The following is a 27,716-nucleotide window of genomic DNA, read 5'->3' as shown; positions in this document are numbered from 1 at the left end:
GTTAGTACCAGCACCTTGAAAGTAATCCGGTACTCAATCGGAAGCCAGTGCAGCTGTTGTAGAATTGGGGTGATACGACACCTCACTGGCACCCTGGTAAGAAGACGAGCCGCCGCATTTTGCACCAGCTTCAGTTTCTGGATCACTGACAAAGGAAGGCCAATGTAGAGGGCATTACAGTAGTCAAGCCTCGAGATGTCCGTCGCCTGGATCACCGTAGCCAGGTTGTTCCTAGATAGGAAGGGAGCCAGTCGCCTAGCCTGACATAGATGGAAAAACGCAGATCTGCTCACAGCAGAGACTTGGACCTCCATTGTGAGCACAGGGTCCAGTAAGACACCAAGGCTTTTGACAGAAGGTGACGGATGTAGTGTCTCACCATTCAAGGTAGGCAGCTGGACCTCCCTCCCACCCGGACGGCCCAGCCAAAGGATCTCTGTCTTCGCTGGATTCACCCTCAACCTGCTGGCACACAACCATCCAGTCACGGCCTCAAGGCACTGATGGAAATTTTCGGGTACAGAGTCCTGCCGGCCCTCCATCCTCAGAATGAGCTGAGTGTCATCAGCGTACTAGTGACACTCCAGCCCAAAGCTCCACACCAGTTGGGCAAGCGGTCGCATATAGATGTTAAATAATAGAGGAGAGAAAATAGCTCCCTGCGGGACCCCGCAAGTTAGCGGAGATCTCTCGGAAACCATCCCTCCCCTCACCACACGCTGTCCCCAATTCTGGAGGAAGGAGGACACCCATTTAAGGGGTCTCCCCCTCACCCCAGTCATGGCTAGGCGGTGGGTCAATAGATTGTGATCGACCGTATCAAATGCTGCTGTGAGGTCCAATAACACAAGCAGCGCTGATTCGCCTTGATCCATCTGGCAACAAAGCTGATCTGTGATGGCAACTAGCACAGTCTCCGTTCCATGCCCCCTACGGAAGCCAGACTGGAAGAGATTGAGTCCGGCTGTGTCATTTAAGAACTGCTGCAACTGTTCCGCTGCTGCCCTCTCCACCACCTTGCCCAGAAACGGAAGGTTTGAGACTGGGTGGTAGCTAGAGGGAACCGAACGATCTAAGTCTGGTTTTTTCAGCAGCAGAAAAAAATCTGCCAATTTTCAGCCAATATAGATTCTAAACAGCCAAAAAACTACTAATTACCTTAAGAACTGCATAAAATGAATATATCCATAACAAAATACACACATCATATGTAGTGTGCATACCATTCGGAATAATGGCTTGTAAGCGTGTGCTGTGAACTAACGATTTCTGAAAAAGGGTTTTGCCCCCCGGTAGCACAGCAAATTAAAATTGCTGAGCTGCTTAACTTGCTCACCAAAAGGTTGGTGGTTCAAATCTGGCAAGTGGGGTGAGTTAGCCCCAGGTTCTGCCAACCTAGCAGTTCAAAAACATGCAAATGTGAGTAGATCAATAGGTACCACTTCTGCAAGAAGGTAACAGTGCTCCATGCAGTCATGCTGCCCACATGACCTTGGAGGTGTCTATGGACAACGCCGGCTCTTTGGCTTAGAAATGGAGATGAGCATCACCCCCCAGAGTCAGACATGACTGGACCAGAGTCGTTTAGGGCTTTATAGGTTAACACCAGCACTTTGAATTGTGCTCGGAAGCTAATTGGCAGCCAGTGGGGCTGGTGTAACAGAGGAATGGTGTGCTCCCTGTACCCAGCACCCGTTACTAGTTTGGCTGCCGAGTGTTGGACAAGCTGGAGCTTCCGGCAGTCTTCAGAGGCAACCTCACGTAGAAAGCATTGCAGTAGTCTAAACAGGATGTAACCAAAGCGTGGACCACCGTGGCCAAGTCAGACTTCCCAAATGTTCCAGACAAGACAGATCCTTAGTGGAAGCTCATTTCTAAATACAGAGGGGGTACAATTTTAACTTTGATTTCTCTATTTTCATGATTATTGCCCTAACAAGACCTCACCTGGAATAAAAAAGATTCCACCTAAATATTGGGGAAAACTTCCTAGTGATAATTGCTATTGGACAGTGAAAAATGCCAGCTTGGAGTGTGGTGGAGCCTTCTTCTCTGGAGGTTTCAAAGAGAAGGTGGATGGCCATCTGTTCTATGGATTTGTGTGTGTGTTTTGTGTGTATTCCTGCAGGAAAGGATGGAGTTGGAGTGGATGGCCTTTGTGGTCTCTTGTATTCTATTCTAGCTCATATTTATATAATGGGACCTTGACATTTTGCATGCAAACTTCAGTATTTCCACTCACTTTACCCAGTATTTGAACCATATATATATATATATATATATATATATATATATATATATATATGGCCCCCGGTGGTGCAGTGGGTTAAAGCACTGAGCTGCTGAGCTTGTTGATCGAAAGGTCGCAGGTTCGATTCCGGGGAGCGGCGTGAGCTTCCACTGTCAGCCCTAGCTTCTGCCAACCTAGCAGTTCGAAAACATGCAAATGTGAGTAGATCAATAGGTACCGCTCTGGCGGGAAGGTAACGGCGCTCCATGCAGTCATGCCGGCCACATGACCTTGGAGGTGTCTACGGACAACACTGGCTCTGCGGCTTAGAAACGGAGATGAGCACCACACCCCAGAGTCAGACATGACTAGACTTAATGTCAGGGAACTACCTTTACATATATATATATATATATATATATAGAGAGAGAGAGAGAGAGAGAGAGAGAGAGAGAGAGAGAGCATTTCCTAACTCTAGGGAATTTAACATTCAAAAAAGCTGCTTTAATATAAGTGCTTGAGGTTTGGGTTGGAAGGATGTTCAGGGAAACGAGTTTGTTCCCAATTCAAAGCCTGCTTGCACAGATTTACCATAGGCTGCTTTTGGTCTAATTGGATTGAAAAACAACCTTTGCTGGACAGCCTTGTAAATTGAGGAGAATAAAACACACCTTACAGGTAATTTTCAGTGAAGCTGAAATTATTGAGTTGTTTCCCTTGGGCACTTTGTTTACTGTAGTTTACTCCTTAATTAAGGTTATTTTCCCCTACGGATGCTGATGTTGGTTAGTCTGGATAAAAATAAGTTAATATGCTAATTGTGAAAATACTGAATATTCATATATTTAGACTGGATTTTGTTGTTCCTTTTCATGGTTTTCCCCCTAGAGAGATAGAACAGAAGACTCGATAAAGTGCCAATGTGACTGAGAAAAGCTCCAAGCAGGAGTTTTTGGAGGAGCAGAATGCCAGGAACGAGAGAAGGAAGAGAGATAAGAAGTTATTCATTTGTTCATTCATCTGAATTTAAACTAAAGCAGAGTCTTTTATTTATTTCTGAGGTTTTTCAGTTTCTCACTACAAGCCCTAAGAAAGAGCGCACACTTTGCAGCATTTTCTCCCAATACTCTCTACTGTATTTTGGTTGGTTGCTTTTGTGTACCTTTAGGCTGTTTATTATGTTTGGTGACCCTAAGGTGATAGTTTCATGGGGTTTTCTCGTCAAGTGTTGTTCAAGGAAGGTTTGTTTTTGCTTCCCTCCACAGTTGAATGAGCTAGACTTCACCAAGTGGGTTTCCATGGCCAAGCTCTCATTTATTGCATTCAATGGAGGGATAGCCAATACTCCAGAGGACAGGAGCAGAATTCACAACAATCTTGACAGATTAGAAGATATGGGCCAAAACTAACAAAATGAAGTTCAACAGTGCAAGATACTCCACTTAGGCAGGAAAAATGAAATGCAAAGAGACAGAATGGGGGACAATGCCTGGCTCGAGAGCAGTAGGTGTGGAAAAGATCTTGGAGTCCTCGTGGGGAGGAAGGTAAACATGAGCCAACAATGTGATGTGGAGGCAAAAAAAGCCAATGGGATTTTGGCTTGCATCAATAGGAGCATAGTGTCTAGATCTAGGGAAGCCATGCTACCCCTCTATTCCACACCTGGAATATTGTGTCCAATTCTGGGCACCACAATTCAAGAGAGATATTGACAAGCTGGAATACTGTGTCCAGAGGAGGGCGACTAAAATGATCAAGGGTCTGGAGAACAAGCCCTATGCGGAGTGGCTTAAAGAGCTGGGCATCTTTAGCTTGAAGAAGAGAAGGCTGAGGGGATATATGATGAGTGCCATGTATAAATATGTGAGATGCAGCCACAGGGAGGAGGAGGGAGCAAGCTTGTTTTCTGCTTCCTTGGAGACTAAGACAAGGAACAATGGCTTCAAACTACAAGAAAGGAGATTTCATCTGAACATGAGGAAGAACTTCCTGACTGTGAGAGCCGTTCAGCTGTGGAACTCTCTGCCCCGGAGTGTGGTGGAGGCGCCTTCTTTGGAAGCTTTTAAACAGAGGCTGGATGGCCATCTGTCAGGGGTGATTTGAATGCAATATTCCTGCTTCTTGGCAGAATGGGGTTGGACTGGATGGCCCAGGAGGTCTCTTCCAACTCTTTGATTCTATGACTCTATGATAATCCCCAGCCCAAATTAACTTCAGAACCTTGGATGGCTCCATTAAAGCTTTGGGGGTAGCTTCGATTGTTTTATTTATTGGTTTATTTTGCCTAACCAAGGTTACAACAACATCTGTTATAGAACTCCAGTATGTCATCTGTGCGCATTCAGAAGAAGATGTACAAGCCACTCTAAACACCTTTGCAGAAGCATACACGGAGCTTGGCCTGTCACTGAACATCGAGAAAACCAAAGTCCTCTTCCAGCAGTCACCAGCCATCCCCTCCCCAATGGCAGAGATACAACTTAATGGTGTAACATTAGAAAATGTTGACCATTTCCGCTCCCTTGGCAGCCACCTCTCCACCAAAGTCGACATCGACACTGAAATACAACACCGCCTTATCTCTGCGAGTGCAGCATTTTCCCGAATGAAGCAGAGAGTGTTTGAGGACCGGGACATCCGTAGGGATACCAAGGTGCTTGTCTATAAAGCTATTGTCCTCCCAACCCTGCTCTATGCCTGCGAAACGTGGACTGTCTACAGACGTCACATGCAACTCCTGGAACGATTCCATCAGCGCTGCCTTCGGAAAATCCTGAAAATATCTTGGGAAGACAAGTGGGCAAATGTCAGCATACTGGAAGAAGCAAAGACCACCAGCATTGAAGCGATGGTCCTCTGCCATCAACTCCGCTGGACCGGCCACGTTGTCCAGATGCCTGACCACCATCTCCCAAAGCAGTTGCTCTACTCTGAACTTAAGAACGGAAAATGGAATGTTGGTGGGCAGGAAAAGAGATTTAAAGGTGGGCTCAAAGGCAACCTTAAAAACTCTGGCATAGACACTGAGAACTGGGAAGCCCTGGCCCTTGAGTGCTCCAGCTGGAGGTCAGCTGTGACCAGCAGTGCTGCAGAATTCGAGGAGGCACGAGTGGAGGGTGAAAGAGAGAAACGTGCCAGGAGGAAAGTGCATCAAGCCAACCCCGACCGGGACCGCCTTCCACCTGGAAACCAATGTCTTCACTGTGGGAGAAGATGCGGGTCAAGAAGAGGGCTCCACAGCCACCTACAAACCCCCAAAAATAGTCATCAAGGAAGACCATCTTACTCGTCCAACGAGGGATCGCCTAAATAAACACTAAGTAAGTAAGTAAGTAAGTAAGTAAGTAAGTAAGTAAGTATTGGTTTAACAGGACTGCCAAGCATGATCTACTCCACTTGAGTGCAAAGCCAGCCTTTTAATGGGAAAGCTCAAGCATCTAAACTGTTTGGACTCTTTCCTTTAATCCAAGTGTTCTTACCTGCCTGGGGATACTGAAACTATCTTAACGTGTAAGTGTGTTTGCGTGGTGAATTAGTCTTTTAAGTCTGCATCAGTTTGCTTGCATTCACTTCTAAATCTGTTTGATCCAATTTGCTCAAAGAGTCATTAAAAAGTGAGCAAATATTTGTGCTAATGGGTTTTCCCTTAAGAGATGCATTTTGTATGCAGTTTTCTCTCGTTTGTGCATTTGTATAAGCCAGTTAATGTATGCAGTTTGCTGTGCATGTTTTAAAGCAGAGGCTTGCCTCACAAAATTCAGAAAAGAGCACAGTTCAAACGGCAACTGGTTCTCAATCCCATGTTTGTCTGGGAAATGGGAAAGAGATCGGTTTGCTTTAAAATGTGGTCCAAATGAATTTCTCAAGGGAGAGGGCTGTGTTCCAAGAGAAGGCTCAAAGTGCTAAGTGTTGTACACTGACAGAATGATAAAACAGAAGGATAAAACAGAATGTTTGCAAATGGAAATTAATTGGACAATATTTAAAATCCAAATATCCTTGCACATATTATGCAGGCCTGGTTCAGGCATGATGAATTTCTAATGATGAAGCAGATTAGGGAATGTACTCATTGGCATTGCTTCCCATAAGATGTATCATTTTCAAGAGGAATTGAAAACAGAGGCTTTAACTATGGTGCTTAATATATTCGCAGCTCTCTGCATGATCATCTTGACCACAAGCATGTTGCTGACATATTTATTTATTTAATTATATACCTTACTTATATACCATTGTTCTCAGCCCGAAGGCGACTCACAGCGGTTCACAACAAAAAAGAACAGCAAAAATTCAGTGCTACAGTATTATACAGTTAACAACCAAACACATTACACAATTAAACAAATTACTACAATACCCATTCACTGTCGTCTCATCATCAAAAACATGTTCCAGATTCGTCATCCATTGTTCCATTCCAGTGTTCATTAACCAATCATTGCACTAATTATTGGAACGCCTGCTCAAACAGCCAGGTCTTCACTTTTTTGCGGAATACCATTAGAGATGGTGCTAGTCTAAAGTCCGTAGGAAGGGCGTTCCACAGCCGAGGAGCCACCACCGAGAAGGCCCTATCTCTCGTCCCCGCCAGCCGTGCTTGAGAAGCAGGCGGGATCGAGAGCAGGGCCTCCCCGGAAGATCTCAAAGTCCTGGTGGGTTCATAGGCAGAGATGCGGTCGGATAGGTATCTTGGGTCGGAACCGTTTAGGGCTTTAAAGGCCAACGCCAGCACTTTGAATTGAGCCTGGTAGCAGATTGGTAGCCAGTGGAGTTGGCGCAACAGGGGGGTTGTATGCTCCCTGCGCTCCGCTCCTGTTAAAATCATGGCTGCCGAGCGTTGGACTAGTTGGAGCTTCCGAGCCGTCTTCAAAGCAACCCCACGTAGAGAGCGTTGCAGTAGACTAAACGGGATGTAACCAGAGCGTGGACTACTGTGGCCAAGTCAGACTTCCCAAGGTACGGGCGCAGCTGGCGCACAACATGCAAACATGTCACATTGTGGTCATTACAAAAGGAGATCCTCCTTGCACGATGACATCTTCTAACTTTGGAACCCACCAGTCTGCCAAAGACTGTCATGGCCATTTAGCACCCAGGAGAGCAGAGGCCATCCAGGCATATTCTGCATATGGAAACATTTAGCCTCTCACTTCTGCAGGAGTCTACCGCATACCATGCAGCTGTGGACAAGTCTACAGAGGGACCACCAAACGCAGCAGCATTCTCACCCTTTGTTTCATGGAAGCTTTGCTTTGGAAGAATCTTGTCTTAGTATTTCTTGTTCATGGTTTGGATTCTTGGAATGTATGAATGCCTACACATGCCTTGGATTAATGTTTCCTGTTTTCATAGAATCATAGAATCAAAGAGTTGGAAGAGACCTCCTGGGCCATCCAGTCCAACCCCATTCTGCCAAGAAGCAGGAATATTGCATTCAAAGCACCCCTGACAGATGGCCATCCAGCCTCTGTTTAAAAGCTTCCAAAGAAGGAGCCTCCACCACACTCCAGGGCAGAGAGTTCCACTGCTGAACAGCTCTCACAGTCAGGAAGTTCTTCCTTGTGTTCAGATGGAATCTCCTCTCTTGTAGTTTGAAGCCATTCTTCCGCGTCCTAGTCTTCAAGGAAGCAGAAATCAAGCTTGCTCCCTCCTCCCTGTGACTTCCTCTCACATATTTATACATGGCTATCATATCTCCTCTCAGCCTTCTTTTCTTCAGGCTAAACATGCCCAGCTCCTTAAGCCGCTCCTCATAGGACTTGTTCTCCAGACCCTTGATCATTTTAGTCGCCCTCCTCTGGACACATTCCAGCTTGTCAATATCTCTCTTGAATTGTGGTGCCCAGAATTGGACACAATATTCCAGGTGTGGTCTAACCAGAGCAGAATAGAGGTGTAGCATGACTTCCCTAGATCTAGACACTAGGCTCCTATTAATGCAGGCCAAAATCCCATTGGCTTTTTTTGCCGCCACATCACATTGTTGGCTCATGTTTAACTTGTTGTCCACGAGGACTCCAAGATCTTTTTCACACGTACTGCTCTCAAGCCAGGCATCATCGTCCCCCATTCTGTATCTTTACATTTCGTTTTTCCTGCCAACGTGGAGTATCTTGCATTTGTCATTGTTGAACTTCATTTTGTTAATTTTGGCCCATCTCTCTAATCTGTCAAGATCGTTTTGAATCCTGCTCCTGTCCTCTGGAGTATTGGCTCTCCCTCCCAATTTGGTGTCATCTGCAAACTTGATGATCCTGCCTTCTAGCCCTTCATCTAAGTCATTAATAAAGATGTTGAACAGGACCGGGCCCAGGATGGAACCCTACGGCACTCCACTCGTCTCTTCTTTCCAAGATGAAGAGCACATTTAGCCTCTCACGTCTGCAGGAGTCTACCGTATACCATGCAACTGTGGACAAGTCTACAGAGGGACCATTCTCATCCTTTGTTTCATGGAAGCTTTGCTTTGGAAGATTCTTGTCTTAAGTATTTCTTGTTCATGGTTTGGACTCTTGGAATGTATGAATGCCTCCTCATGCCTTGGATTAATGTTTCCTGTTTTCCTGAATTATATTAGAGAAGTGTGGATTTTGCTGAACTTTACCCTGGACTATTTTTGCTCCTGCTTATCTTCAAACCTAATTGGATTTACCTATTTCTTTAAAGTGCGTTTTTAGTTTCTGCTTTTAAAAAAACTTCAATAAAAGGATTGTTTTCCAATCAATGGTGTGGTGTTTATGGACAGAGGGCCTTTCCTGTCCTGGAGTGCAACAAATACATTCATGCAAAGATATAGAATGGGGGATGCCTGGCTCGAGAGCAGTACGTGTGTAAAAAGACCTTGGAGTCCTCGTGGACAACAAGTTAAACATGAGCCAACAATGTGATGTGGCGGCAAAAAAAGCCAATGGGATTTTGGCCACAGGGAGGAGGGAGCAAGCTTCTTTTCTGCTTCCATGGAGATTAGGACAAGGAACAATGGCTTCAAACTACAAGAGAGGAGATTCCATCTGAACATGAGGACGAACTTCCTGACTGTGAGAGCCGTTCTGCAGTGGAACTCTCTGCCCCGGAGTGTGGTGGAGGCTCCTTCTTTGGAAGCTTTTAAACAGAGACTGGATGGCCATCTGTCAGCGGTGATTTGAATGCAATATTCCTGCTTCTTGGCAAGGGGTTGGACTGGATGGCCCATGAGGTCTCTTCCAACTCCTTGATTCTATGATATACAGAGCATACAGCAAATTCTTGCACAAATTACTTCTAGTTGTGTGGAGTTGCTAGATCTCAAAATAGATTTTGCTTGTTGTTCAATGGAGATTTTGGGGAAAAAAACAGAGTTGTTTTCTTTAAAAAAAACACGCATACATCTCAGGGATGTGTTCTTGGAACAGAAGAAAGAAGCACAAGAATAGGCGAATCCATTTAGAATTCACAGCAGGGAAAGATGTAAGAATAATGAATCTTACGGGAAAAATGTTAACAAAGGGAACCGTATCTGCTCACAATAGAAAAACGCTTGAGTCCTACTGACAGATTTGGCAGACCATCTAGGTAAAAATTGATGCAACTCTGCATATCTGGATAATAAGCCTTAGAGTTCAGAGAAGCCCAGAAATGACAAGATTAGGCTTCGGCGGGAATGATGTGATATTAGATCTTAGACAAAACATGCTAATAACAATATGAATTTCTAATAGCAGGTCCTTATTAAAAATACATTTCGCAGAAACAAGGAGAAGTGATCTCTGAGTATTCAAGGCAGGCATCAAGGTGAATAACAAAATAGGAGTGGTAGGAAGGGGTCAAGCGTGGAAGTCTGTGGCGTTTCATTTATCAATTATTTGTGTGATCGGAAGAGATGCCGCTCTCTACAAAAAGGGCAAAGTAGACTGGCTTTTGGTACTTCGTCTGGCCCCAAAGATTTTTCCCCCATCTCTTTAAATATCAAAGCCGGAGAAGTAATGTTTAAGGAGAATATAGAAGGATGAGATGTTAGAGAACATCATAATCTCAGGTCACTATGTTGTCATTTGTTCTGTGCCAGAAGAGAGATTAATTCGACATCCTTTGGCCACCTCACTGACATTGTGCACTTTGAATTTCAATGCAGTTTCTTAGGGTCAGGATATGGCCTTTATTTTGAATGCGACATAGGTTTTGCACTAAAATGTCAAGTGAATTATTTGTTCTAAAGCTGACATCATAAATTCTTAGATGTTACTGTTACATGTTCCTTGATGAGTCTTCAGAGTATTGGAGATGTATATCTGTAAAAAGCATAGGGAATGTAACTGGATGTACAGATGGTCCTCCATATCCTCGGATTCTGCATCCATGGGTTCCACCTTTTATGGCTTTATAATACTATTTTAGAAATTGGGCTGTTGTAAGTTTTTCGGGCTATATGGCCATGTTCTAGAACAGCGTTTCTCAACCTGGGGGTTGGGACCCCTGGGTGGGGGTCATGAGAGGGTGTCCAAGGGGTTGCCAAAGCCCATCAGAAAACACAGTAGTTTCTCTTGGTCATCTGGGTTACGTGTGGAAAGTTAGGTCCAGATCCATCACTGTTTGAGTCCACAGTGCTCTCTTGATGTAGGTGAACTACAACTCCCAAACTCAAGGTCAATGGCCACCAAACCCTTCCTGTGTGTTCCGTTGGTCATGGAAGTCCTGTATGCCATGTTTGGTTCAATTCCATCATTGGTGGCGTTCAGAATGCTCTTTGATTGTAGGTGAACTATAAAACCCAGCAACTACAACTCCCAAATGCCAAGGTCTATTTTCCCCAAACTCCACTAGTGTTCACATTTGGGCATATTGAGTATTTGTGCCAATTTTGGTCCTGATCCATCATTGTTTGAGTCCACAGATGTAGATGAACTACAGCTCCCAGACTCAAGATCCATGGACAGCTAGGTCCAATTCTATCGTTGGTGGGGTTCAGAATGATCTTTGATTGTAGGTGAACTATAAATCCCAGCAACTACAACTCCCAAATGCCAAGGTCTATCTTCCCAAACTCCACTCGTGTTCACATTTGGGCATATTGAATATTTGTGCTAATTTTGGTCCTTGGTCATAATTGTTTGAGTCCACAGATGTGGATGAACTACAACTCCCAGACTCAAGATCCATGCTCACCAAACCCTGCTAGTGTTTGCTGATGGTCATGGGAGTCCTGTGTGCCAAGATTGATTCAGTCCCATCATTGGTGAAGATCAGAATGCTCTTTGATTGTCAGTGAACTATAAATCCCAGCAAGTACAACTTTCAAATGATAAAACCAGTCCCTCCCCCCAACCCCACTAGTATTCAAATTTGGGCATATTGGGTATTTGTGCCAAATTTGGTCCAGTGAATGATAATACATCCTGCCCAATTCCATCATTGGTGGGGTTCAGAATGCTCTGTGATTCTAGGTGAACTATAAATCTCTGCAACTACAGCTCCCAAATGTCAAGATTCTATTTTCCCCAAATTCCACCAGTGTTCACATTTGGGCATATTGAGTATTCTTGTAGAGTTTGGTCCAGATCCATCATTGCTTGAGTCCACAGTGATCTCTGGATGTAGGTGAACTACAACTCCAAAACCAAAGGACACTGCCCACCAAACCCTTCCAGTATTTTCTGTTGGTCATGGGAGAACTGGGTGCTAAGTTTGGTTCAATTCCAACGTTGGTGGGGTTCAGAATGCTCTTTAATTTTAGGTGAACTACAAATCCCAGCAACTACAACTCCCAAATGACAAAATCAATTTTTTTTGAGTGAAGGACATACATTGGATTGTTAGGTGTCTTGTGTCCAAATTTGGTGCCAATTCATCCAGGGGTTTTTGAGTTCTGTTAATCCCACAAACGAACATTACATTTTTATTTATATAGATATATTGAGGCATCAAATTGCTGCCGATTGGAAGCCACCTTGAGTCCCCCCCCCCCCCCAAGAGGGTTGAGAAGGGCGGGGTACAACTATTCGAAATAAATAAATAAATAAATAAGGTGATGTGTTTTAACTGTGTTACATCCCACTTCATGCTGTGAGGAGAGGCAGGTAACAAATACATATGATGATTGTTGTTGTTGTTAACTTCATTACTGGGAATAAGAAATTGCTATGGATTGGGGTGCATACCATGCCCAAGTATCCCAGGGAGGTCACATGTTTCATTATTACCTTATAAATATTAATATTACTAATAGAATTGTGGGTTTAAAAATAGTCCTTGTCCTCAAATGTCTGATGGATAGGTCTGCAACTGGACATTGTGTCACATTTTAAATGCATTTTTCTTCCAACTAGAAAGTGATAAGAATCTCTTCATTTTTTGTTTTGTCTTGAAAAAAGAACTGTGAGAAGTGTGGATATTGACCTTTCCAAGATTTTATTTTGAGAGGTGGGATTCATGTGGATACCTGCTGGCCTCCAAAATGGACTTGATGCACCTGGAGGGGGTGGTCACAGTTCGCTCACCTTTTCTTCCGACACCACATCCCTTCAATATAGAAACTAATGCCTTGTTTTATCTATTCTGCCATGCCGCATCCTCTGTATTCTGTAACTGCCACCTTGTGAACCACATGCTTTGATTCAGGAGATCTGAAGAAGTTGTAGCTGTAGCATTGTGGAATATGTATTGAGGTTATGGGCTCTCGAGGCCAATGGAGACTCCATCTCAGACATCAAAAGAGCTGCAAGAGCAAGAACAAGCCACGAGAGTCAAGACCAAGATCCACCCAGAGGAAAAGTGTTCTTGCCAGACATCAAGGGAACCACTGACCACATAGGGAAGCTGATGAGGAAACACAACATACAAACTATCTTCAGACCCACCAAGAAAATCCAACAAAGCCTACGTTCAGCAAAGGACAAGAGGGATCCTCTCACCTCTGCAGGAGTCTACCGTGCACCATGCAGCTGTGGACAAGTCTACATAGGGACCACCAAACGCAGCAGCATTGCCCAAACATGCATCAAGGAAGATGAAAGGCAATGTATTATTATTATTATTATTATTATTATTATTATTATTATTATTAAACTTTATTTGTACCCCGCTAGCATCTCCCGAAGGACTCGATGCGGCTTACAAAGGCCAAGGCCTCAATACACAACATAACAATACACCTAAAGCAAAATTAAACAATTAAAAACAACATGTAGACTACTTCAACCAGAGAAGTCAGCCATAGCAGAGCACCTGATGAACCAACCTGGACACAGCATCTTATTTGAGAACACAGAAATGCTGGACCACTCTCACAACCACCATGTCAGACTACACAGAGAAGCCATTGAAATCCACAAACATGTGGACAATTTCAACAAAAAGGAGGAAACCATGAAAATGAACTCTAAAAAATTCTAAAATTACAACAGCACAACAACAGAGAGGAAACAAACAAGGACATCTAATTACTTCTCAGCAAAAGTTTGCTCTAGGCAATGTCAGGCCATTATATGCTAATCAAGGAGGTCAGTTGAAACATTCACACCTAGCTCCAGCAGACTAGGAAAATGGGTTTATATATTCACCATGGAAAAAGAAAATGAAGGAAAACTGCCTTTTCTAGATGTCCTAGTCATCCATAAACCAGATCAACAATTGGGTCACACCGTTTACAGAAAACCCACACACAGAGATAGATATCTACATAAAAACTCCAACCACCACCCAAGTCAAAAAAGAAGCACCATTAAAGCCTTGGCAGTCCGTGCAAAAAGAATCTGCGAAGCCCACCTCCTCCAAGATGAACTGAACCACCTCAACTGGGCTCTCCAGGCCAATGGAGACTCCACCTCAGACATCAGAAGAGCTGCAAGACAACCGAGAAGAAGCCACGAGAGTCAAGACAATGATCCACCCAGAGGAAAAGTGTTCTTGCCATATATCAAGGGAACCACTGACCGCAGAGAGAAGCTGATGAGGAAACACAACATACAAACCATCTACAGACCCACCAAGAAAATCCAACAAATGCTACGTTCAGCAAAGGACAAGAGGGATCCTCTCATCTCTGCAGGAGTCTACCGTATTCCATGCAGCTGTGGACAAGTCTACAGAGGGACCACCAAACGCAGCAGCATTGCCCAAACACGCATCAAGGAACATGAAAGGCACTGCAGACTCCTTCAGCCAGAGAAGTCAGCCACACCAGAGCACCTGATGAACCAACCTGGAGACAGCATATTATTTGAGAACACAGAAATGCTGGATCACTCTCACAACCACCATGTCAGACTACACAGAGAAGCCATTGAAATCCACAAGAATCATGTGGACAATTTCAACAGAAAGGAGAAAAGCATGAAAATGAACAAAATCTGGCTACCAGCAGGGGCAGCTCAACCCATTACGCAAAGTAACCATTTGCGGTAGAGTTGATTTTGCCCAGGGGCGCTCTTGAGGCACTCTTGGGGGAAAATAGACCTTGGCATATGTGAGTTGTAGTTACTGGGATGTATAGTTCACCTACAATCAAAGAGCATTCTGAACTCCACCAGTGATGGAATTGAACCAAATATGGCACACAGAACTCCCACGACAAACTGAAAATATATATCAGTGATTGGTTGGGGGGGGGGGCACCAAAATACTGATTGCTTACTGTTGAAAATTACCTAGGGCCGCCTCTGGCTACCAGTATTAAAAAACTCTAAAATTACAACAGCAAAACAACAGAGGGAAAACAATCAGGTACATCTAATCACCTCTCAACAAAAGATTGCCCCAGGCACTGCCAGTCCATCAAATGCTAATCAAGGTGGTCAGTTGAAACATTCACACCTAGCTCCAGCAGACAAGAGTCCTTTGTCCCACAGATATATAAACCCACTTTCCTAGTTCCACCAGACCTCACTACCTCTGAGGATGCTTGCCATAGATGCAGGCGAAATGTCAGGAGAAAAATTGCCTCCAGAACATGGCCATATAGCCCGGAAAAATGTCCAACAACCCAATAAATAAATAAAAATAAAGATCCTGAGGAGTACTCCTTAGTTTTGTTCCTGCAGCAAATATGGTGCAGTGTTGGAATGAGCAAAAATTACTTTGGAAAACTCCTTGCAGTGAACGGATGACAAGATTTTGGAGAAATGTACAAGCTTTATCTTATAAGAGAAACTGAAGTCCCACTGTAAGAATTATTGAACCACAACACTTGACTGCACTGTGCATTTGGATCTGGAGGGACAAAAACAACGCTGAAGCTTCATACAATCCAGAGATGGAAACAAATGGGAATCCGATATCAGCAGGTCTCTTTTGAGAAAGATGCTCACACTCGCCACGAACTGAACATAACAGGCACCACTGTAACTCTTAAATGCCCTCTGTTTCTTCTACAATTTCTAAAGAAGAAAGGGAAAGAATAAATGTAAAGCTTAATGTTTTCTCGTTAATTCAGAGCATGCAGTTAATAGCCACTAAGCTGAAAAACCAATCTGGGCCTATCCAATTCCGGAATCAAATTCAAGAGACTGGGCTCCATTAATGACTCTTCAAATTCACAGTAATCACTTGAGAATGTTCCTGTGAACTCTGACTTCAGTGAGTTTGCTTGTAACTGATGCTTATAACGAAACTGGACATTGATTAATTTGACTCCGTAATGAATCCGAAATTCACATCAATTAATCCTTTAAATGACGCCGAGACTGGTGTCAGTCAGGTTTTGCACTTGGGAAGCAGCATCAAGGATTTCTTTACCGTGTTCCAGGGACTTGTCAGACATTCTCTTTTGGGAATCACCCAGATGTCTTTTTATTTTAGAAGCAAAACCCACATCAGTTTGTGACATAAAACACTTTAATTTGGATTTGCTTATTTATTTGTTTTCTTTAAAGTGTTAGATGCTTCCTAATCTAGGCTCATGGGGAAGCAAACCGAATAAATTAGCAATAAAAATAAGAGCAAATCACAGGAGGGCTGCATTGAATATCAATGTATAAACAGAACAACAAAACCAACAATCCAATGTTACTTGAACATAAGTCCCACAGACCTGAATGGAACTAACTGTAAATAATGATTGATAGGATTGCATCTTTGGGGCTGATCAAATATAGATTTTGGAAGAGAGTTCCAATAAGGAAGTGTTTTATGATAGGGCTGTTGTAGGTTTTTTCGGGCTATATGGCCATGGTCTAGAGGCATTCTCTCCTGACGTTTCGCCTGCATCTATGGCAAGTATAAAGGCACGATGTATGGCAAACAATAGCTGGACAGGGGTAAAGCCAGATCCCACCAGCTGTCCCTCCAATATAAAGAAATCACACCACTTTGGCACCAATATAACGTTTGAGGGGATATTTCTCTAAGTAACTTCCGCTGCCACCATAAACAAATGTACAGGAACACTCTAGCTGCTTTGAAATATTAAAAATGCTTTTTAGACCACCAAGTACTGTGTTTTATTATTTTCTCTTCAAAGAAAACTAGTTGAGGTTGAAAAGGGACTGTACCCACAAATGCACACTTGACTCAGGCTTTTTAAAGTTTAAAAATGATCAAGGAAAGTTTATTGATAGAAATACAGAAGAGAATAAATGCTGTTTAAAATCTTGGTGGTTACAGAGAACTTCAGGCTTGTGTCTTGAAAGCGTAATGGTTACATGTGAATGGTTCTTTCTTTGTTACAGATACAGAGATTTTCTTCTTTAAAACACAAACAAGTACACTTGACAGGAATTGAATCTCTGTCAAGATACAACTGTAGCTTAGCTACCCTCAACGGTGGCCTAGCTAACTACAAAACCAGCTATCTTTCCCTGATAACTGTTCCAGTTTGCCACAGCTTCTTTTGCTGGCAAACCTAAGGCAAACTGCCTTCCCTAAACTAATCTTAAAACACGAACTCCTAAACTACCTTCCTACTCTAATCTCCAACAACAACAGACTGACTGAAAAAGCCTCTTTCTTTCCCTCCAAACCATGCTAAACTCCGCCCCCTTTTCTAAACCAATCCTGGCTGTTCTAAGGCTGACTCAGGCCTAGGCCACTCCCCCTCTCTGAAATGGTGCTTTCCCTAAACTAAAATGGCTCCTGCTGCCCTCTGCCAGGCCTTCTAAAGCTGCAACTAACTGGCCTGCTTCTCCTAGGCCCTGCCACCCAGGCTGGAAAGGTAAGGGATCTTTACAGCAAGCATCCTCAGAGGTAGTGAGGTCTGTTGGAAGTAGGAAAATGGGTTTATATATCTGTGGAATGACCAGGGTGGGACAAAGGACTTTTGTCTGCTGGAGCTAGGTGTGAATGTTTCAACTGACCACCTTGATTAGCATTTAATGGCTTGGAAGTGCCTGGGGGAATTCTTTTGTTGAGAGGTGATTTGATGTTTTATGTTTTGTTTATGTATGATGTTTTGTGACAGTTCTCACCCTAGGTCATTGGGCACTGTAGGGAGCCCCTGGTGGCGCAGTGCCCCTATGCTGGCAGGACTGAAGACCGACAGGATGAGCTCCCTCTATCAGCTCCAGCTCCTCATGCAGGGACATGAGAGAAGCCTCCTGTGCTGGTACGGCTGTACCAGGAGCTCCAACTTCATTTCTTCCTATTGAGTGCTTGCATGCATTCCAAGGTTCCATGCATTTTGCAAAAGGTGACTTCCCTTGGTTTGCAGTCATAGGGCTAGCCACCTGTCTATCATTGTTAAGTTTTGGTTCCACCCCTTTTTCCAGGGCTCTGGGAGGGAAAGGGAACCATTTTTAGTTCAGTCTTATAGTGGAAAACTTAGCTACAGGACGTGGATCAGCTCCATCTGTAGACAAGCTTCGTTTCTCACAGCATCCGAGGGAAACAGAAGCATCCAAGGGAAACAGCTCCACATCTTTCGTGGAAAAAATCCAAAAGAACTACAGCTGGAGAATCTACAAAGCCTTGGCTGGTAGGTCTATTTGGGTAACCAGAAGCAATTGGAGCCTGGAGTAGAGCCCACACCAGCAAGCATAGAAAGTAGATTGCCTGGGAGGGGTTAAAAAGAGTTTTCCTTGTTAAAGAAAAGAAACAGTTCTCGAAGCCAGTTACCCGTCCATTTGGGCAAGTTAAGAAGCACTTGTTTGACTTGTTGAAGATCTGAGAAGTGTTTGTTTAAATTGTTGAAGATCTAAGCAATAATAAAGGACTTTGTTAAACTTTTCAAGCTTCTAAAGATTCTGTATGGGAAAATCCTTAGGGCCTCTCACTCGAGGCACCCCGGCTTCCTGCTGGGCACAAAGAGCAAGTCCTGTTCAAAAACCAACTCCTATAGGCCCAGCGTGTGACAGCACACTATCACACAGCCTAATCTCCATTTAGCTGATTGGTGTTGACAAAAAGTTATTGTTATGGGATGGGATGGGGCAAGTGTTCAGGAAAGCCCCAATGAAGTTGCATATTCCAGTTGTTTTGGATTCTCTGAAGATGTTAAGCATAGATGCAGGCAAAATGTCAGGAGAAATAGCTGCTAGAACATGGCCATACAGTCTGGAAAGCACACAACAATCCAGTGATTCTGGCTGTGAAAGCCAACAATACATCTGTACCTCTAATTTAGACTATCCCTAAATAATCTGGACAATTGGGAGGGGGGGGGGGTAACTTCCATGCATTTTTACATTTTCAAGCAGCCCTAGTTTCAAAAGTTTTAAGAATGAGTGAATGCAAATGTTTCAATTAATTTCAAGGCCCCTTGTGACCTTTCTGTCCTGTATTGGCCTCATCATAGATCTACAAAGGTTTGCTATTGTTTGCAAGGCATCGTAAACAATATTGATTTGCTTTCTGAATGACCCTGCTAATATCTTACTTAAGGCTGGAAAGCTATTGCCAGAATATAAGCAGCAAAAGTGTTAGTTTGCTTTTTAAGGGTGTAAATAAAGCTTTTTCAAAAGCACCAGATAATGGAAAGTCGGAGACAAGAGTTTTGGAAAGCTTGACAGAATATATATCTTGTTTCAAACTTTTGCCAATATTGTTATTCCATTCAACTGAGTGGATAATGTCTGTCTATCACTTCTCTGATAACCTCCCCACCCGCCGTGCAAAAAGGAGGGGAAAAAAACCCCTTACAATTATAATGGGAGCATTAAATAGGTTCCAATTTCATTGGATGCAGTTATGATTTCTGCTGAACAGATTTTTCTTGGTCTCGCTACTTCTGCGATGCCAAAATGCCTACAAGGCTTGATTCTGCATCTGGGCCTTAAGCCAAAATACAGCCACGAGAGATAAAAGCGCTTACTACTAGATTATATTGAACGACGAGACTACAAAGCAGTATTTGGCCTGGAAGCGGAGAGCAGGGAGAGAAAACATATTTTGCACAGAAGGGAAACCTGGAATACATTAGGAAAGAGAGCTGTTTGTCAAGATAGCCAAGCATTTGAAACACATGAGTCCAGTCCAGGTCTTGGTTATGGGATTGGATACTGAGATCCAAAATGATTGTTTTTCTTTCGTCAAACAAGATTCCCTAGGTTAGGACTGATCTAGATCCTAGAGCAGTATTTCTCAACCTGGGGGTCGGGACCTCAAGGAGTGTGTGTGTGAGGAGGTGTCAAAGGGGTCACCTAGGACCATCAGGAAACATAGTATTTTCTGTTGGTCATGGAGGGTTCTGTGTGGGAAGTTTGCCCCAATTCTATCATTGGTGGGGTTTAGAATGCTCTTTGATTGTAGGTGAACTATAAATCCCAGCAACTACAACTCCCAAATGTCAAGGCCTCTGTTTAAAAGCCTCCAAAGAAGGAGCCTCCACCAGACTCCGGGGCAGAGAGTTCCACTGCTGAACGGTTCTCAGTCAGGAAGTTCTTCCTCATGTACAGATGGAATCTCCTTTCTTGTAGTTTGAAGCCATTGTTCCGCGTCCTAGTCTCCAGGGAAGCAGAAAACAAGCTTGCTCCCTCCTCCCTGTGGCTTCCTCTCACATATTTATACATGGCTATCATGTCTCCTCTCATCCTTCTCTTCTTCAGGCTAAACATGCCCAGCTCCTTAAGCCGCTACTCATCGGGCTTGTTCTCCAGACCCTTGATCATTTTAGTCGCTCTCCTCTGGACACATTCCAGCTTGTCAATATCTCTCTTGAATTGTGGTGCCCAGAATTGGACGCAATATTCCAGGTGTGGTCTAACCAAAGCGGAATAGAGCATGGGGAGCATGACTTCCCTTGATCTGGACACTAGGCTCCTATTGATGCAGGCCAAAATCCCATTGGTTTTTTGCCACCACATCACATTGTTGTCTCATGTTTAACTTGCTGTCCACGAGGACTCCAAGATCTTTTTCACACGTACTGCTCTCGAACCAGGCATCATCCCATTCTGTATCTTTGCATTTCGTTTTTTCTGCCGAAGTGGAGTATCTTGCATTTGTCACTGTTGAACTTCATTTTGTTAGTTTTGACCTATCACCTCTCTAATCTGTCAAGATCATTTTGAATCCTGCTCCTGTCCTCTGGAGTATTTGCTCTCCCTCCCAATTTGGTGTCGTCTGCAAACTTGATGATCCTGCCTTCTAGCCCTTCATCTAAGTCATTAATAAAAATGTTGAACAGGACCGGGCCCAGGACGGAACCCTGCTCAACATCATACCACAAACCATCCTGTTTATGCTACGTTCAGCAAAGGACAAGAGGGATCCTCTCACCTCTGCAGGAGTCTACCGTGTACCATGCAGCTGTGGACAAGTCTACATAGGGACCACCAAACGCAGCGCCCAGACACGCATCAAGGAACATGAAAGGCACTGCAAACTACTCCAACCAGAGAAATCAGCTATAGCAGAGCACCTGATGAACCAACCTGGACACAGAATATTATTTGAGAACACAGAAGTGCTGGACCACTCTCACAACCACCATGTCAGGCTACACAGAGAAGCCATTGAAATCCACAAGCATGTGGACAATTTCAACAGAAAGGAAGAAACCATGAAAATGAACAAAGTCTGGCTACCAGTATTAAAAAAACTCAAAAATTACAACAGCAAAACAACAGAGGGGAAACAAACAGGAACATAAAATCACTCTCAACAAAAGATTCCTCCCAGGCACTTCCAAGCCATCAAATGCTAATCAAGGTGATCAGCTGAAACATTCACACCTAGCCCCAGCAGACAAGAGTCCTTTGTCTCACACTGGTCATTCCACAGATATATAAACCCACTTTTCCTACTTCCTACTTCCTACTTCCTACTTCCAACAGACCCAACATCTGAGGATGCTTGCCATAGATGTAGGCGAAACGTCAGGAGAAAAATTGCCTCCAGAACATGGCCTTACAGCCCGGAAACAACCCAGTGATTCTGGCCATGAAAGCCTTCGACAATACATCCTGTTTATCTCCCATTATGGGACCCAAGATGGGTCACTATAACAAAATCAAATACATTATAAATGTATTTGATTTTGTTATTGTAAAATAAGAGAGGTGCGTGAAAACAGATACAGGTGTCAGCAGAATCTGGCCAGCAGAAACAACTCGAGGGTCAGCCGAAATGCACAAGCCTATTGGGTAGTAAATGGTTCAGCTATACTGAATCTGCTAGTTTGAGGACAAATCTCCATACTGCAATTTCTTTGTCCAATTGCATCAAATCACAACGTGCTGGTTGCCCTTCCAGAACTGCCAGGACTCAGTTTGATCAATTATTTCAAACCCCCTCCCCTTCTCTTCTACTTTGCCTTTTCAGCTTTGCTGCCAAATGAAAAATCTCTCGTCGGTCTCCAGAGTTTCCAGACATCTCCGTGCTGATCATCTGTCAAAGACTCAGTGCGTGCTTCCCGACCCCTACCTGCGTTTGAGTGAGAGGTACTGTGTGTGCCTCTATGTGTATGGAGAGAACACACACACACACACCCTCTCACACACCAAACACTTTAACAAACTAACACGTCCTGCTCCATGAAGGTGTGATATTAATCTGCAGTGTAAAGAACACTATATTTATTAACAGAGATGGAGGGGGGGATATGGCACTGGAGAAGAGAGAAATAAACTGCAAAGAGCTTCTCCACAGTGATTGGATTTGCAGGTAACAACTCTGGCACAAATATCTCTGGCATTTAACTAACAAAGACTGGAATTCACTACAACAGTTTCAAGTTTGTAAGCTACAATTATGCATTTGTGACTGGTTCATATTCATGATGTTCTGTATTCACTAAGGAACGTCCCCCAATCCTCGCTTAGGAGCTGCTGCAAGTGACAAGGTTTTGTAGCCCATGTGACGGCGCGAGTGGCGCCACCTATATATAGAACTGTTAGTTGTTAGATTTAAACTGTTGTATCATGCTTAATCCTGCCCCTTTTTACACTGCTTATGTATAGTTGTATGGATTGGTTGCTTGTAGCTGTCAATCAGTACTGTTTGGCTCCACCTCTTCCTGCAGGAGGGGAGAACTTCCTTTTTCCTTTCATTCTGCCTTCAGAGTTCATACCAGATGGACATGAGTAAGAGACCTGACTCTAAAGGACCCTGATTTAAGTTACCTCTTAGCACCAGTTCTGAGGGTTTTTTTTTACCCCTGGGACTCATGCTTTATGTCCAGATCATCCTGGACAATTATTGAAGAGACCCAAGCGCCTTCAAGCCGGTTCTTTTGGCACCAGAGGAAGATCCTGAATCTTCAAAACATAGGCCATCTGAACTGGGGTTGTGTTTTGCTCCGGCATTCACAGCCATTGAGGAAAGAGGAAACTTGGTGAGGCTTCGCAGCTTCAAACCCCTTGGACCCAGGACTAATTGAGACTGTAATGGAGGAGGATTCAGGAGCAGGATTCAAAATGATCTTGACAGATTAGAGAGATGTGCCAAAACTAACAAAATGAAGTCCAACAGGGACAAATGCAAGAGACTCCACTTGGAAGGCACCAAACAGACTGTGGTCTGGCGCCACGAGATGCAGAACCAACCTCAAGAAATGGGGCCACAAAGTGAAATCCACGACATGCGAGTGTGGAGAAGAGCAAACCACAGACCACCTGCTGCATTGCACCCTGAGCCCTGCCACATGCACAATGGAGGACCTTCTTGCGGCAACACCAGAGGCACTCCAAGTAGCCAGACACTGGTCAAAGGACATTTAATCAACTACCAAACCTGCAACTACCAAGCTTTGTTTGTTTTGTTAAAAATGTAATACAACTATCTGGTTGCTCCTGACAGATAGATAGATGATAGATAGATAGATAGTAGGCTTGGGTAACCACGGAAAAAATTGGTTCTAAACTCGTTTTGTTTTTAGGGGGCCCTTGCGTTTCGTTTTTTTTAATAATTCCGAAATTTTCCTTTTAAAAAATTCGAAATATACGAAATTTCGTATAATTACGAATCGATTCGTTAATGGCGGACGCGATTGCGCAATATGCTAAAAAACCTCCAAATGGGACATGAGGAACTTCTGAAGCTTCCCTCTCCCTCTGTTGTTGACTGTTGGTGTGATAAAACAAACAACAACTATAAAACTCGCACCAGACATGCGAAAATAATTAAGAAATAATTACGAAAAAATTACGAAAAAATTACGAAATAATTACAAAATATTTACGAAATAATTACAAAATAATTACAAAATAAATTGAAAAAATTGTTTCGAATCTAATTTACTCCTCACACAAGTCCTGCATGGCTCAATATTGGATCGTAAGCTAATTTAAATACGAATTAATAACGAATTACGAAATTAACGAACGAAATCACCCAAGCCTAATAGATAGATAGATAGATAACATTAAACAACAAACAGTTTGCATTTTGCTAAATATGCTTCACAGGAAAAATGAAATCCTCTGGAACTTTAGGAAGGTACAATAAACAAATGGATAAACATGCAATGCTTATGTTAAAAATAAGAGTTCACAAAGGTTTAAGTACTCAAGCACCCTAGAAGTGAGGTAAGTCCTATTGAACATTATGAGGCTTACATCCGAGTGAATATATGCAGTGTATCTGGAATTGGAATCTGCTTTTGCCTCAATTGGACCTTCTCCAGCATCTTGAGGGAGGAATCTCTCGCATTGTTTTGATATTCTGCCTGGCCGTTATTTCCTTTCTTGCTTATTTATCCTGCAAGATTGCAAAGCCAGGGATTACTTCTTCAACCTGTGGATTGTTTCCTAACGCTCTCCGCCTCCAGATGCAGAGATGCTCCAAATGAGGGCTCATGCTGAGATTCATCTATTGTGTTTGAGATAAGCGTTCAGTCACTCATTCTCAGGGCCTGACGCGATTGAAACTCTCCTACCAAATATCATTCTTTAAAGGTTACAGTGAGCATGCATCCCCGGATACCCCTGTGGCGAAGAGCTTTCCTTAGCAATGTCGGCATACAAATTGGATTGCAAGAGAAGTTTTTAAAAGGCAGGCCATTCATATTGACATTTATTTCTGTCTTTCCTTTCTCTCTATCTCTCCACTTACACCTATCTGTATCAGTTTCATATTTCATCCATTCTTTCTCTCCCTCATCATCATCATCATCATCATATTTAATTACTTATTAATCGCCCTCCATCCGAGAATGCTCTAGGCCAATGTTTCTCAACCTGGGGGTCGGGACCCCTGTGGAGGTCGCAAGGGGGTGTCAGAGGGGTCGCCAAAGACCATCAGAAAACATAGTATTTTCTATTGGTCATGGGGGTTCTGTGTTTGGTCCAATTCTATCGATGGGGGTTCAGAATGCTATTTCATTGTGGGTGAACTATAAATCCCAACAATTACAACTCCCAAATGGCAAGGTCTATTTTCTCCAAACTCTACCAGTGTTCACATTTGGGCATATTGAGTATTTGTACCATGATTGATCCAGATCCATCATTGCTTGAGTCCACAGTGTTCTCTGGATGTAGGTAAACTACATCTCTCAAAAACTCAAGGTCAATGTCCACCAAACCCTCCCAGTATTTTCTGTTGGTCATGGGAATTCTGGATGCCAAGTTTGGTTCAATTCCATCATTGGTGGAGTTCAGAATGCTCTTTGAATGCAGGTTAACTCTAAATCCCAGCAACTATACCTCCCAAATGATAAAATCAATCCAGCCCCCAACCCCACCATTATTCAGATTTGGACGTATCGGGTATTTGTGCCAAATTTGGTCCGGTGAATGAAAATACATTCTGAATATCAGATATTAACATTACATTTTTAAAGAGAGACTGGATGGCCATCTGTCAGGGGCGCTTTGAACGCAATTTTCCTGCTTCTTGGCAAGGGGTTGGACTGGATGGCCCATAAGGTCTCTTCCAACTCTATGATTCGAAACAGTAGCCAAAATTACAGTTATGAAGTAGCAACAAAAATAACATTATGGTTGGGGGACACCACAACATGAGGAACTGTCCTAAGGGGTCACGGCATTAGGAAGGTTGAGAAACACTGCTCTAGGCGATTTACAGCTAAATTGTAAAAGATAAAATACATACATACAGAATTTAAAAATTAACATAGATCGAATGCTTTAGGAAAAAGCCAAGTCTTAAGTGCTAGAGTAAAAGGCCCTAAGCCACGCATGGCTCTCATATAGAGTGGCAAGGAATTCCATAAAGCAGGGGCAGAAATAGAAAAAGCTCTGCGTCTGATACTTTCCAAGTGCACTTCTCTAGGACCCAGTATATAGTAGGCTTGGGCGGTTCCGTTCGTTAATTTCATAATTCGTTATTAATTCGTATTTAAATTAGCTTACGATCCGATATTGAGCCATGCAGGAGTAATTAAAAATCGAAATAATTTTTTCAATTTATTTCGTAATTGTTTCGTAATTGTTTTGAAATTGTTTCGAAATTGTTTCGAGATTATTTCCATATGTATGGTGCAAGTTTTAGGGTTGTTGTTTGTTTTATCAGTGATAAAAAATAAATTATCACACCAACAGTCAACAACAGAGGGAGAGGGAAGCTTCAGAAGTTCCCCCTGTCCCATTTGGAGGGTTTTTTATCATATTGCGCAATCGCGTCCGCCATTAAAGAAACGATTCGTAATTGTTTCGTAATTTTACAAAATTTCGTATATTTCAAACTTTTTTAAAGAAAAATTTCGGAATTCTTTTAAAAAACGAAACGCAAAAACCCCCTAAAAACGAAACGAGTTTAGAACGAAATTTTTCTGTAGTTACCCAAGCCTAGTATATAGAGTAAGTCACGTTGGGCTGGTCGTTGTGACCTCTGATGATGCATAACCTTCAGGACACCAAAGTTGGGAAAATGCCGAGATACATACCTCTGTCTGTCTGTCTTTCCTGTATGTCTAACAGCATTGAATGTTTGCTGTTTCTGTGTTCTGTCCTGAGACCCCTTTGGGGTGAGAAGGACGAAATATAAATGCTGTAAATAAATAAATAAAGTTGACATGCATTGTGTTGGTGTTCAGCCTGTGATTGTATTTCAGAATCAGGGTGCTTTGGAAGTGGGAAGTGATTCCAATGAATTTCAAGATGGAAATGGTTTGGTCAATGATACTGATGCAAAGAAGGATCAGGAGACCCCTGTGCAAAGTGTAGTTTCCCATGTGAATGTCCCTGAAGGGTGTAGGGATGATAGTGTACTCCCTGAATTGCTACCAGAGAGTTCCCAGGATTTGGGACTTGAAAACAACTGGGCACCTAGCCCAGCTGCAAAGCTTGATTAGCAAATAGATAGACGAGAGGAAATTAGTCAAAACAGACAGACCGAAAAGTGCCTTCGGAGTTCTACCAGTCCTTGACAGAAGATAAGGGGATCTCAAGTAAAGCAAAACCAATTTCTGAGTGTGTGGAATAGCTTAATGAGGGGATAAAAGTTCCAAGCGTGGGAAATATAGTCAGATGAAGCATTATTTGGAATCAAGTTAAGTTCTCCTCTTTATTTCATGGAAGCTTTGCTTGGAAGATTCTTCTCTAAGTATTTCGTGTTTCATGGTTTGGATTCTTGGATTGCATGAATGCATACTCATGCCTTGGATTAATGTTTCCTGGTGTTCTGAATTATATTAGAAAAGTGTGGAGTTTGTTTTTATGGACATTGCTGAACTTTATCCTGGACTATTTTTGCTCTTGCTTATCTTTGTACCTAATTGGATTTACCTATTTCTTTTACGTGCTTTTTACTTTGCTGCTTTTTAGTTATCTTCAATAAAAGGATTGTTTTCCAATCAATGGTGTGGTGTTTACAGTCAGAGGGCTTTTCCTGTCCTGGAGTGCAACACATTGTTATCAAACCCAATCTGTATATGTGTGTGCCTTCAAGTCTCCTGCTGACTTATGGTGGCCCCATTAATTTCATATAACAGTGCAAAACCTGTTCTCTAAACAGAGTTGTAAAATAGGTGTACGAAGAGGGCCTTCCATTTTTGAAATTTCCCCAGAGCTGTGACACTGAACCCATTGTGCTGGAGTACAATGTTGAAAATGCCGCTCTGGAACCTATGGGAGTCCAGTCTTTACATACCAACATCTAACAACTAACAGTAGCTGTAATCCATACTCTAAAATCAACTTTCACCTGTGGGTCATATTTGAATTACCTTCCTGTTCTG

Source organism: Anolis sagrei, chromosome 8 (assembly GCF_037176765.1).
Source record: "Anolis sagrei isolate rAnoSag1 chromosome 8, rAnoSag1.mat, whole genome shotgun sequence".
In the NCBI taxonomy this organism is placed as follows: Eukaryota; Metazoa; Chordata; class Lepidosauria; order Squamata; family Dactyloidae; genus Anolis; species Anolis sagrei.
Note: the sequence above shows the minus strand (reverse complement) of the source record.